We start from the raw sequence: 13,166 nt of genomic DNA, 5'->3' as shown, positions 1-13,166 counted from the left end.
TGGACAAGATGACCTCCAGAGGTTCCTTACAACCTCAACCATTCTGGGATTCTGTGAAGTTCCCGTTTTTGTACAAGCTGGTATTTACAGGTATTTTGAAAAACCAAAGAAGAAAGGATGCTGGCAAAGCACTGTAGGGCAATACCATACCACTAACTTCTTTCCCCATTCTTATTTTCTAACATCTAGTACTGTCCTCTGTAAAGAAAGGGTACTGGCCTAGGTAGATGCACCTTTGGCCTGACACACCATGGCTGATACTATGTTCTTACCCAAGAGGAAGACCTCATTACCATAAGAAAAGCAAACGTTTAACTGATACACATTAAAACAAGGAGCTATTCCAAGAACACACAGAACAGTTAAAACTGTCTAGGGAAGATCCAGAACACCTCAACACTACAGCCTCTCTGAGCAAACTTGAGTAACTGTCTCTAACTTCAGTGTCAGCACAGGCAGCCATCCTCATAAACCAAATAAAAAGTTGCTGCAGCCAGATGACAGAGACCCAAAACTTCTGAAGTATGAAAATGCCCAACTGCAGTGCATAAGCTTTCATCTAAAGTAGCACTGGTACAAAAGGAACAGGTGTTTGAGAGTTCTTCGGAAAGGATTCAAAGGGAAATCCAGGAGTTATGAAGCAGAAAATTACAAATTCTGTGCCACAAAAGCAGTGGAAACCAGAAGCAACAGATAGGTGGATAGAATACAGCAGAACAGCAGCATAAATAGACTTTTTTAAAAAACAAGGTAGATCACACGAATCTTTCAGAGCTCTTTGAAAGTGTTAACAAGTATGCGGATTATTGTACCTCCTTGATTCCTGAAATGCTTATGACAACACACTCCCTACCCCCACCAAGCTAATGTAATTAAGTCTTTGAAGGATTTTTTTAAAACTGACATCTTGTGAATTACTAAGCAGAAAATGTATTTTTTTCAAAATAAAGTTTCCCAGTGGAGACTCAAAGAGGTCTAGACTTAATAGAAATCTAGAGAAGGCATGGATAGAAAAATAGCAAGGCCTGCTAAAAATATTACTAGATCACTGAAGACACTGAAGATCAGCAGTCTGCAGAGTTGCATGATGATGAGTAAAATGACAAATGAAATTTAATCTGAAAGCGTATTTTAAGAAGATGAAGTGCAGCGGTTTGGAACAGTTTAGTATTTGCTGCTGATTAAAGTGACCTATACCTAAAATAAAATTTAGCGAACAAGTGGTGTCATTTCAACAAGGCCTAGAAGTAAATTGTTATGGTTAAACATTTTAAAGTAATAACAACTAAAACAGATAACAAGAAAATTAGCATGTTTCAAGACATACTTTTCATGCAACCATATGACTGCTGAAATTTCAACATATTCTATCAGACATTTTAGCAGCTCAGAGAGGGCTGACACTGGGAAACATGCTCTCTGCACTTTCTTTTAAGCTCAACATTTGCTTTACTAACAATTATTCTGTATCCTCTTACAACTGATTTCTTTGCCTTTTGCTATACAGTAATATATGTAGCTGAGATATTCCCTCATCACGCATAATATAAAAAAAGCATAGGCCACTAGAAAAACAACTGATTATTAGTTTATATACGCAAAATGCTGAAATTCAGTTCAAGTGCTCTCCTAGATCAAGCTAAGTGTAATGGATTCTAAGCTACATTACCATAATATATACCTTTTCCCTTCAATTTTAAATGCGCTGTCACAGATTTTGATACTACATCCATAGATGCACCGACATCAGATTTAGTAAGAGACAATTTGAATCTAAGATGCCTTCACATGTAGCAGATTTAAGAATGTAATCCAATTTGCTTTATATAAGAAACAGTCTTATGAGATTACCTTACAAATCCCAGGAACCTATTCACTGCATGATTATTTCATATCAAGAAAAAACCCAACTCTTACAGAGAAGACTTCATCTTATGCTTATACCAAGAAAGTATCAATATGAATACACGTAAAACAAGCTTAAGATAAATCATACATGATAAAGCATGTTTTGCTTTCCATAGCCAGAGACTCATTCAGTCATTCTAGTTCACATCTATGAGCAGATCATAAATACAAATGTAGGTTTTCACCTCAAGTGATGTACCGCATAACAGAAATACCTTTTAAATAAGATAATGACATGTGTATTTAAAGTAACACCGTCAGTTCTGAAATTACCACAAATGGGTTTCTACTAACACAAATGTGTCAGCAAGTATGACACCCAACAGCTGAACTGCAGTGTGCAGAGGAAAGCTCAAGTTTCTACAGACGTCTCTGGTCTGATACAGCAAAGATGAGAGAACTTCAGTTGCTGACGCTAACCAACATTTAACACCGCTTTTTTCCTTAGAGCTGATAAAAGGATTACATACCCAAGCTCTTGTCTATTTTTCTAAATAAACAGGGAACAGAAATTACTACTCCCTAAAAAGCTGCCTTCTCTACAACAGAGAATGCCATTCAAAAAATGGCATTTACTGACAAAGAGCACAGCAATTACGGCCGTGTCAGCTAATGGTGGGTCAGACTCTTTCCTACAGCAACGTCCACTGCAATAGCCAGGTATCAAATAAAGCAGCTGGAATACACCCAGCAGCCTATCTACAGACCAGCAGAGGGAGATACGGCAAAATGCTGCTGTGACTGCTCTGATCCCACTATGAACCCCTTTCCATACCTGACACGGTTACATAGCCTTAAGGCATCACTCAGCTATATGCTTCCAAGATTATCAACTATTTGAAAGAACAAAATTGTGTCATATTCTCACTTAAATGCTATCATAAAGGGAGAAAAAAAAGAAAGAACTTTATACTACTATAATATATCCACGGAACATGCCAAGAAGGACCAAACAATTTCTGCAGATTCACTTTAAAGGCTTTTTTAAAATCAGTATAGCTCAACTGTGAACTAGTGATTTAAAAACAAACTAAAAAACCTCTAGCTATTTAAAGGATATTATTTGAAAGGCAGCATTTCAGCCAGTTGCTGATGTGGCAATTTTTATTTTAAACACATGATCAGCATTTTACAATTTGAAAGTAAGATCATTCTATTAAGACAAAGCAGTTAAAACATGATTTTTTTGGCAAAAATTGTGAATTCTTCCTGTTCCTTCATCTCATAAACACATGCTTCTCCAAGTTTTGGAAATTTCTGTTTTCTCAGTGTTCTCTAGGCAAGGCTACATTCAAAATCAAAAGTTCTAAGCAGCTTATTTTTTCTGAAAACTGGAACTGTTACTTCTCCAAATTAAGCATAACTACAGTAGCTTTACTGTACTACACCCTCAGCACTGCCAGTGAATTCTGCAGCATGCATTAGTCTCTACCAACCATCCCAAGCTATCAACAGACTTGCATGTAACAGGCAGCAATCACCTGGATGCCCTTGCTTCATTTACCTAGTAGCAAAGTATGGATTTTGCTGCTGCATTACGAAACCTCGTAGCAAAATACATTAGAACAATGTATTTTTGCTATACTGTGTATACAGAAAACATGAGTAGACAATCAGCCTCTTCTGGCAAATTATAAAGATTGCAATAATTATTGAAAAGGGAATTAATGGTTACCTAAAGACAACTGCCAGATACATACAGCTGAAGGAAGGGAAAACAGGAGGGAAGAGAACATGGGCTACATTACTGAGAAGAAAATGGAAAAGGTGGGCCTTCCTTTCCTAACTTCCTCTCAAAGAGCCTACACACTATAAAGTGCTCAACTATCCTCGATTTTGCTTGCTGCTAAGACATAGTAATAGGCAAATCAGTTTAACTTACATTTTTTCCATGATGGTTTGCTCCTCTTGCAATCCCCTTCTCTACTCATGCCCTGTGCCACCAGCTCCCAGATCGACTTGTTTTTTCATTCTTACTTTCTTAAAAATATTCTGAAGCATGTATGGGACATTTAGCCCACCCTCTACCATAGATCCTCCCTTCATAATTCATTAATCTTTTCTTCAACAAGCCAGGGTACGCAATCATCTGTCCCAAGTTCTCAGTCTCTGGGGAAGCCTCTCCCTCGCCTCCAGAGGAAAACCTCCATATTAGAGAGAGGAAGAACTACCAACCACTCACGCAGAAAATGGGGCAAAAGCTTAACTGATCTGAGCTGCAACAAAAGTTGATGAGAAAGGCTGCCTTGAACAGACATCAGTAAGTCACTTTCAAACACACGTTGTGCCCACAGCTTTATTGCTGTTGGAGAAGTACCATCCCAGCTCTCTGGCCTCCTTTCTGCCAGTAATCCTCCTTCACACCCCTTCAAAGAGGGTGGTCCTGCCACCCCGAATCTTCAACAGACAGTAGCAACGTATTTTTTTCTGAGTATTTTTAGAAAAACAGGATGATTTTGCAAGCTTTTCTATCCCCCTGGATAAGAAGTGCCTGGATACATGAGAACAGCTTTGATGTATCAACTGAAATTAATAGCCTACTTAGTGCACTTGCAACCACATTACTTCTGGAGAAATTTTAAGAAAATTTACCAGTAGTGCCCTTTCAAGTCTTCCAAGATTTGGATTGCAAAAGAATGACTGGTTTAAGCTGATAATGTTAAAAATCAAGAACATAATCATGAACAATTCACTACAGAAATAATTTAGTCAAGAACTATGTGAAAATTATAGCCGCTATACATTGTACCCTGTTTAACTGCCAAGAACTTCAGAATAGAGTATCTCCTTATCACAAGCAAATCACCCAACAGGGCATTCAGCATTTCCCAGTCCTACCATTTCTGGCCCACATAAACTAGAAAGATATAAAGATTGGGAAGGACAAAGATCAGTGCCTGGAATGGATATTCACAGGGTTTTTTCACTTTTTTTTATTACTATAAATACTTGGAAGCCTTGTCTAACCAGAGATGTGAGAGCTGTCATTGCTGCATTATGGCATGTTGTGTTGAGCAAGACATACATTTGGTAAGGGTTACTCTCCCTGTTTTCTCTTACAGCGGGAGAAAAATATTTACATTTTTAAAACTGTTCCCATGCAGTGAGGGAACAGATTTTGCACATAACTTTCCTGCTCTCCAGCCTGTCATGGAAAACATGTACAAAGTTTTCACAGGGAACACAAGATGGCAAATACTGTCTGAAACTGAACAGGGACCTTATGGGCTAACAAAAAAGAAAGACACAACCTGCAAAGCAACAATAAAGTATCTTTCATAATGCCACAAATCAGATACACTACAGGACATATTTAAGCCATTTGGTTCACTGACAGTTTCATTTGCTTATCAGTGTTTCCAGAAATAAGCTGAATGAATGAGTTTCCAAAAGAGAAAACAATGAAGTGCTTTATGATAACAGCAAAGAACAGAATACATTGATGATACTCAAAAGGTATCTCACCTTTTTCCTCATTAGAGGGAAATATGTACACTTAGCTGTCTGTGACAGCTGCCATCACAAATTTACATGAAACGCCTCATTAAATAAAAATGCAAGTGGCTGCTTGATACATCTTTAAGACATAGGAATACCTCCAGTGAAATATTAATTAACAGCACAATTTTTTCCATATATCAATGATACAGTTACCACATGAATAATCAGGTCTCTATCAGAAATACCAAAAAAGACTGAGTAGTTACAATGATAACAGGATTATCCTGAGCTGCATTACCCTGACTGCAAAACCAGTAAAAACACCTTCTGCAAGGTTATTTTTAATAGACTATAGTAAGCAGCTATTTTAAGCAGAAATTTATTACCAATCTGGCTCACTGCTTTGCCCCAAAAACAGTTGCACCAACACAAACAGAAGCCACTGTGGGTAACCAAAGACTGCTTTAGCAGGCTTTACCAATGAAAATACCTCAGGATTGGGTTGCACAAAGGCTCCAGTTGTAGTAATAGACTTAAAAGGAAAAAAATGTATCTTGATTTCTCTTGCACGCAACTACCACTGGCTGAAGTTAGTTCTGAATGACAGAACTTTTCAGTCATCTACCCTCTCTAATACAGTAGCTCCTACCATTGTAACTATCCTTAGTTCTACTTCAGGCTGCTAACTCCAAGTTCTGTTCTTCTCCTAAGCCTCTGTCTTCCTTCTGAACTGAACACAGAAAAATATACAAAAAATCCTACACACCTGTACCAAGGCATCCCAAATTAACAAAGCAGTATTTAAACTCTCAAGCAAGTATTTTAAACTACAAATATTTTATACAACACAAATGTCACACTTTAACTTAAAAATTTTAAAATTGGGCCTCCCCAAACTGGGACCATAGCACTGCTACACGACTTGCTCTGCACAGAACACAAATGGACAGTGGGGGGAAAGGTAATTTAACATGCATTCAACACCGTGCTGTACAATCATTCTTTTGGATCTGAGCTGGCCTGGTAACACTATAACTGCATTTGCAGAATACATTTGAGAGAATAATTTTGCTCCTTTTAAGTTGTATAAATTCAAAGAAAGCTGAAATGGAAAAAAAAAAAAAGGTATCTGTATATGTACTCAGAAGCTAGCCGAGATCTGCAGCTCTCATTGGCTTCAGATTTGTGACTACAGGTATCAGGTCAGTGATGTGACAATTTATAATTTCAGTAAATATGCGGTACATTTTAACTTAAAGGAAATGTGTGCCCTAGCAAAGACTATATACCTCTACAAAAAGTGAACATAAAAATAAATTCAAAAAAGAACTTTGTCTTCTGTTCATCTCACACTTACCTTTTTTGGTTTAAGAACAGGAAGGCAAAGCAAAAAATATAGCTTAATCAGTTAAAATACATTTACATTTGTAGTGATGAGTTTAGCAAAGCAGAAGAAAATTTCAGAAAAATCGCTCAGTCGGAGGGAAATTGCTTTCCACAGACTGACCTAATAAAACTTCAAGTAACCTGTGATATTAACAAGCAACAACCACAAATAATGAATAATACCAGTTGGCTCAGTCCTACTGGCTCTGGAAAAGCCTGAGGTGAAGCTCAAGAGTGACTAACTATTTTACATGCCATATGGCACCCCATCCTACCACATTTTGGTTGCAAACATCACGAGAACTATTTGCTGTTCTCTTCCATCTGTTGGTTTGCATCATTATCCAGAAAACTGTGGCCCTGTTCATGACGGCATTTGAGTATCTGTTTCCCTTAGACCAGCTGAATTGTCTCCATAATTTCATGTTAAAATCTTGTTAACTTTAAAGATAGAAGTGAAGTAATTTCCTAAAATGAAGCCTGGAAAAGTTCTGCAGCTTCATAAGAACAAGAAAAGTTCGGCAGTTTACAATAAAAATAAAGATTTCACATATAAAATTATTTTTATGTGAATTTTAATAAAAGTATCCAAGAAGATGAGAATCCCACTGAACCAGCTAAAGTTACAACTTTAGATGAGAAAGAACATTATAGTATCCTCAAAACCATTAGTGACAATCTACTTCTTTAGATTTTCCAATGGCTTTTCCAACAACCGTTAGTGCCAACCTCCAGCTGAAGTCTATTTCTCTCACTAACTAAGCAAATTTCTCAAATCCTGAAGCATTTTTTTATTCTCCATATGAGTAAGCTTTAAGTGAAATCAAAGTACAATATTATAATCATACTTGTGTGTTAAGCTGATGTTTGCAGAGGGGCTGAAGGCTCACCAAAGACAGTCTCATTAGAAGACCTTGCCTGCTGTCTTGTGTGTAGTCCCCAACAAGATTAAATGGAAAGCTGTCAGTACTTGCTCACAAGTTAATCGGAAATAAACTGAAAGACCAGTTTGCTTCTCTAGAAACATCTTTAAAGCATTTGGGGAAAAGTAAATGTAAAATCTGCATACAGTGCAGTTTTAAAAGGGGTACAACCTGGACAACCAGCAGTACTAAAGATTTTGCAGTCTTTATCATAGAAGTGAAGTAGTAAGCATCATCATTCCATACCAATTTCAATACAGGCCACCACATTTTGCTCAAGAAAACATTACTCATAGTTACTGTGTCAGGACATCCTCTTGCAAAAGCCTGTGCTCCAATTCTGCCAAACACTGAACTAAACAACTGCTATGGTCTAGCCTGCATCTGACTGTACCTTGAGCTTCGTTACAGAGATTGTCAGCAGCTCCCTGTTCTTGCCTTCCATGACGCATAGCTAATAACCTTGCATGATCATACAGTAAAAATTCAGTACAGTTTGTAAGAGCAAAATGACAACTCAATGTAACAGAATCAATCTTACCATCTGAAAAAAAAAAGCCCATTCACTGGAAAGGTTTTCTATGTACTAGTCAAAGGAGATCATTTGAACAAAACCACACAAATAATTTTAAGAATATGATGTTAATGCATATGGGTATTTTAAAGAGTAACAGACTAAACAGTTTTGGACTGTCATAAATTTACCTAACAACAACAACAAAAAAAAGTGCCCCAAACCCCAAGCACTAAAATAGAACCTACACTTTTACATTACGTGATTTTTAAAGTTTTACTATTTTTCAACCCAATTCAAGAGCATAGACACCTGTATTTACCTTAGAACACAGAAAGACCAATATAGGAGCAGACCCATGGCCTACTAGTCAACACTAGACAAGCCAAAAAAAGGAACAAGCATTCTCACAGTCAAAGATTAAGTGAGCTACTTCTGCATAAAACATTAACCAACGGTCTTCCTGAATTCTGATTTATCACAGTTTTTTATAGTATTATGTGACTAAGGCATTTCTCATGACCCAGGCAAGAGCTGTAGTTGCTTGTTACACTTTCTGTGTTAGAAATCCACACAAAATTACACTGGCGCCCAAGGCTTATTATTAATTCCCCTTGGAGACAGGTAGCCATGCTTATGCAAAAGTACTAAATTCCAGCAATTTTATCAGATAGCTACTGTTCCAGAAGCTTCCTCTTGTAGCATTGGAGCTTCTCATCACTGCCTCAGCATTTATAATCTTACATTTATTCCTGATCAGCATAAATTTATTTATTTTTATGTAAATACTGCTTTTCACGGTAACTAGAATTTTCATTATACCTCGGAGCCTGAAAGGAACAGCCGTATGTGATACACAGCAGATGATTAAAGCACAACCTAACTAATGATGCTGCCTCAATTATAAGGGAACCATGATTTGCCCTTTCAAAATCAAGAAACTTTCCAAAAACTGCACAGTGGTCATATGAGAGAGCCGTGCAAGCAGGCAGGAAGATAAGTATTAAACTGTCTGAATTGCTATCCTGTTTATTATTTAGTACAATAAAACAACCTAAGAGTCAAAATAAAATACAAAAAGACCAGATGGACGTCTAATAGCAGCATACAGGGCAAATAAGCACCATACTGCCAACTCCGTAAGTGAAGGCCCTGCCAAGAAGCCAGATGTAGCTAGTGGAGTATCTCCTACAGCTTGGCATCAGTGCACTTTATTTTCCATATGCAAATGACAAGAAAAGCATAATACTGTGTATTTTATCTGGCTAGATTAATATTTTCTTTTATTTTTTCAGTCCATCTAACTTCTGTGAGGGAGTAAGTAGACGCAAAGAACTGATACACTCAAAAGCCCACTTACATTAGCATATTTTCTCTACTTATACCAACATTCACTTCCATAACATAATTAGCTTAAGATTTTTGCCTTTCAGAGAAACACTGTTCAATAACTCTGTAGGAATACATGCTTGTAACATGGTCAAATTCCAGCTAGAGGGAATGCTGCTCAGTTTCAAAGGCCATCCACTTAGCATCAAAGGGAAGTTTTCTGCTTCCTATCTAAACTAACCTACCATAGCTGAAGATTTTAATTAAGGAAACAAATAACAATTTCGTATCACATACCTCTTAGTATTATGCAAATGTAAAAGTGTAATTTACTGTCATCAGAACACTATCCAACAGTGTTGTAAGCATTTAGCTTTAAAGATCTGTGCAAGTCACCAGTTTACTAACTATCCAGTGGTCAAATAAGTAAGTGCTAAGGATAAAAAAAAAAAAACCTAGTTACGCTGCAGAAGACAAATGCATGTTACTGAGTTTAAGAAATATTTACAAATATGCCTCTTAAGAACTCCATCTAAGACCTGAACTTGGAACTTCAGTTGAAGTACTGTACACAATGGTGCAATGACACAGTTTGATAGCCAAACAGCACAGCTGCAGCAATACTGCTGATACTGAAACATACTCAAAGCTCTTAGTTCGCTAATCGCAGCGGTAGGCAGCTGGTAACATTATTCCTAGACGTTTTGCTCTAGTATTCAGTAACTGGTTTGGATCAGACATCATTGGGGTTGAAGAGCTATGATAAAAATGTCCTGTGTAAATGTCCTATCATTCTCAATATGGCTAATTTATTTCTTCTGAAGTACTCCCTATAAATCTTTAGCTTACCCTGCAGCTAAGCCACAATACTTCATGTGGCAGCAAACTACTACCACAAGACATGATCACGATCTTACTACTAACCGTCAGACACACTTAATAATGAATACAAAATATGAATATTCAAGAAATGTTAGTCTGTATACATCCTTGGCCTGCTTCATCATGAAATTTCTTATAAGTGTTTTGTATTTAAAAAGGAAATTAAGAAGTACTTTTCATGTTGTACTGCTCACCTTCTAAAAGATTATAAAAGCATGAAAAATTAATGGAATAAAATTATTTAGATCAGTGGAGAAGAATCAAGACATAATACAGGGAGCAAAAAAGCTGCCATTATTTTCCCCTTTTGTTTCCTATAATTCAAAAGGAGGAAAAAATAATCAAAGGGCTTGTAGTTTCAATAAAGGAAATACTCTTTACAATTTCCTTAAAATCGATTAAAAAGGCCAGAGACAGTATCAAAAAAGTGATCTACTATTTCTTTTTTTGTCTTAATTCAGGCAGATTGAGTTCTATAGTTCTCAAACTACTGAACTTAAAACAATTTCTGAACAGTTGAGCTGACAGAGTAATGTCAAAAGTCTGAACATAAATAATTGAAACATAATTGTTATTAAGCTATTTACAATTATTTCAGACAAATTAACTTTTGGGGGATATTCTTTATAAACTATAGATTACAAGTAAACAAAATCAATGTTTACTTGTTACATGTTACAATGTTACAAAAAACCAAAAACACATAAGGAGTGTTCTCTCATTTTATATCTCCTGATGTTTAATTTTTCAGCTGTGAAAGTACAAATGTATAAAGTATTTCAAGAACTATGCCACAAAATTACAACTCATTTTACATAATCTTAAAAATTCACAAAAATCCAGTTAAAATACTTAGTACTCATACATCGCAAGAGATGTACCCATGCATTGTTTATGTAAACAAATAAATGTCCACTCCACTAAGAAAACAGAAATTGAATCAAGACTAAGAAATAATTTCAAAACCTAATGCTCCCATACATGAATAGTTTCAGTATTTTTGAAATTGCTTATTTTACTGATTTCTGGTTAGTTAGCCATAATGCAGCATTCACAAAAATTCTGACTTTGATAAGGTGAACATTCCTTGTGTATAACAGCAATTTAATGTATACATTTATTATGAATTAACAGGTAGCACTGACGGAGCAAGACACACATGAAAAAATCCACATCTGTGTAACTAACAGCAGGCATATATATGTTTCCCTTCGTTCTTCATCCCAAAATAGAGAAATACTGGCATCCAATTTTTTTTGGTAACGAATACACTTTTTATTAACATACCCTGATTGTGACTTAAGGCAATGTGGTAAAAATTTATTAAATTGACTACTTCTTATGAAAAAGTCTGTGGCTTTAATTAGGGATCGCTTAACTTGGACAGGGAGCTCAGGCAGCTCAAGGACAACTTCAATGAGCAGGTGGTATTTGCCTTGAGCCCCCTGAACCAGCAAGATATGAGCAGGACCATCCAGACAATAAATACTGTGTGCAGCTGTGTCATGGCGGTAACTCCACCATACTCGGATGTCTGGCCAATGTCCCTGTCATGTGTGAACCTTACAAATCATGAGATAGTGCACACCTGCACTTAGCCTAAAGTTAAAAGTTTACATATGCTAGCTGTAGAGGAATGAAGCTGGGTTAATTAACATCGATAACATACAGCTGTGGGCTGGCTTCAGGGGCGGTGGGTCGGCTGATGTAGACCAGGTGCAGCTGTGGCTGGTTCTGTTAAGGGGTTGGGCAGCCAAGGAAGAGACAAGGCAGAAGCAGAGAGAAGAGAGAGAACACATGCCCAGGATGAGGAGAGACTAGGAGAAGGCAGCAGAGGGACTGGCATGAGGAGTATGTTGGTATGAGATGGTAAAAGGCCTTGTTGCAGCCCGCTAGTTTAGAGAGTGCTGTGACAACTGATGCCCCGTGTGAGGCCCTTCAGATTATGAGACTGAGTGTACTGAGTGATGGCTGTGCTGGGGGATGTCTGAACTTCTGAACAGCGATGGTGGTGCCCAACATAGCGGAGACAGGTGGGGATAGCCTGCGATCCAGATCACGTTGACATAGGCAGGAAAAGCCTGGGGATCTGGATCAGATGCCAGTAAAGATGAGCCGTTGGGGTCAAAGAGAAGGAAGCCTGACTGCCGTGGAGTTAAGAGACTGAGGGTAACGGGCAATAGCAGTGGAGTACATGGCCAGACATGGCAGCAGCCCACAGCAGTGGTGGGTCCTGAGCGGGTCTGGCCACACAGCGATGATGGCTGTGCCGGGGGAAGGCGTGGGAGCAGCACGGTGCTGCGGGCAGCTCCCGCCATTGCTGCTGAGCCTGGTGGTATTCTTGCCGGTGTTTACGTGCTCATTGAAGGTGTCTCCAGTTGTAAAAAAAATGAGTGACCACAAGATGCGGAGAAGCTTGTTGGAACATGGAGTAATGTATTAGTGCTGTATTCTAAATCTGCTGTTGAAAGCTCATTCAGGTTACTGTCCGGTGTGACCCAAGAGGTGAAAAGACGAGGCAGTAAGTTCATCAGAATCCCACTCTGAAGAAAACAAAATCCCAGATTTCAAGAAAGAAGATGAGAAGAAAGATGATCAGCCCCCAGAAGCTGAAAAGCCCAAGATAAAATTGAAGAAGGGATATGTGTATAAGTTCAGGGACAAATTGTCTGGACTGCATGAGAAGTTTATTTGTGAAAAACTTGTGATGATTGTTAAATACAGAAGGCATGAAATGCTAAGAAGAAAAAAAAGAGTTCAGGGACAAGCTGCCTGGACTGTAT

General features: G+C 37.7%; 1 protein-coding gene across 1 annotated transcript in view; it reads right to left on the bottom strand.

The window, feature by feature from the left end:
• Positions 1 to 13,166, bottom strand: part of MTREX (Mtr4 exosome RNA helicase) — a 49,409-nt gene that overhangs the window by 18,458 nt on the left and 17,785 nt on the right. The window lies entirely within an intron of this gene.

The sequence above is a fragment of the Falco cherrug genome, chromosome Z (genome assembly GCF_023634085.1).
Source record: "Falco cherrug isolate bFalChe1 chromosome Z, bFalChe1.pri, whole genome shotgun sequence".
Taxonomy (NCBI): Eukaryota; Metazoa; Chordata; class Aves; order Falconiformes; family Falconidae; genus Falco; species Falco cherrug.
The sequence above is the reverse complement of the archived record's forward strand: the minus strand, read 5'-3'. Positions and strand labels throughout refer to the sequence as shown.